Below are 1,639 nucleotides of genomic sequence, written 5' to 3' on the forward strand. Positions count from 1 at the left end.
TTATTCATATATTAGTAAAAAAATATTATTCAAAAATTATACTTCATGCATTACTGTAACATTTCATATCTTATCATATCATTGTATTCATCATCACAAACCTTCTCATATAAAAAAAAACATTTCATACATGCATTCAAAGTGAGTCACATCATAAATTGCATTTTTTGTGGCCTCATGCATCCGATAAAAAATAAAATTACATGCATTTATATATCTTATACATTATACAAATATTTGCATCATCACACTATTCATACATCTCAACATATGCATAGTCATACATGTTCCTTACATTTCATGCATCATTTCGAGTTGTATGTTGCATACCAACCCATTTATATGATAAACAATGTTCATATCATGCACATTCTGCATCAATAAAAATTATTTCTCTACATGCATTTTATGACCATATTGATAATGCACTCATCAATTGAAGAGTTGGTTTTAAGAATACTAGTGTTGGACTCGGCTGAATGTGATCAGAGTCGAACATGGCGAAATTCAAGAAGATAGAGAGATGATGCAATTTATCATACCCCGACAAAAATTGGAGGCCCACCTAGTCGATGCCAAGCCCATAGACACTTACTTGTGTTTCCTCTTTCATGAAAAATAATTTACTCTCAAATGCATATTTTTTAACAAGTATATACTAATGCATTGATCATGCAAATTTCACCATCTCATACATCACCCTACCAACCATATTAATCTAATCATGGAATAAACACCACAAAGTAAACCCAAATAAAATTAATCCATGCATGAATATGAGATATTTGATTCAAAAATAAAATAGAGAATGATGCAAATATAAAATACAAAATGATGAACCTTTTTAGGTAGATATGTTCGATGACACAAGGCATTTTTTGTTAACTCCCAAACACTAAGAAGATATCCCTAGTCACCTCATTTAAGCCCAGACATCATGAAAGAAGATAATTTTTTAATAACTTCAATATGTTAATAACCCAGGGAGGGTAGGTTTTCAATTGTTTTCCTTGACATTCAATTATTAAAATAAAAATATTCTTTCATGCCAATCATATAACAGAAGGATAAGAGAATAGAAAAAATGTTCCTTGCTTAAAGGGCCAAAAAAAAGAAAAAAACAAGAAAGAAAAAGAAAAAGCCCGCTGAGAATCCTCAATTAATATCTCAGACAAAAGTTAGGGCAAAATAAAGTGCAATAACCCCAAAATGAACCCTTCACGAAAAAATTATCGCATAAATCTTAGGCCATTTTTATCCATAGAATTCTCGTAATAGTTGAATGTCATGCTAGAAAACTATTGAAAAAATAGGAAAAAAAAAGAAAGGTGGAAGGTGGGTTTGGGAAACACATGTTTTGAGCCTTATATCCTTTTCTTGAAACCCCTTAGCCTAGCCACGATACTGACTTAAAAAGACCTTGTCGAGGACTTATTCACCTAAAATGCGCATCATGAAAAAACGCTGACTCCACTAAGCTCATAAATTTTTATTAAAATATCTCATCTTTAATGCATAAGTTAAAATTTATTTTCTTACTATTATCATAGTCACCACCACATATACTATTAGCCAAACACAAATCACCACTACCACATCTACTATTAGCCAAACACAAATCACCACTACCACATCTACT

The sequence above is a fragment of the Lupinus angustifolius genome, unplaced genomic scaffold (assembly GCF_001865875.1).
Source record: "Lupinus angustifolius cultivar Tanjil unplaced genomic scaffold, LupAngTanjil_v1.0 Scaffold_473, whole genome shotgun sequence".
In the NCBI taxonomy this organism is placed as follows: domain Eukaryota; kingdom Viridiplantae; phylum Streptophyta; class Magnoliopsida; order Fabales; family Fabaceae; genus Lupinus; species Lupinus angustifolius.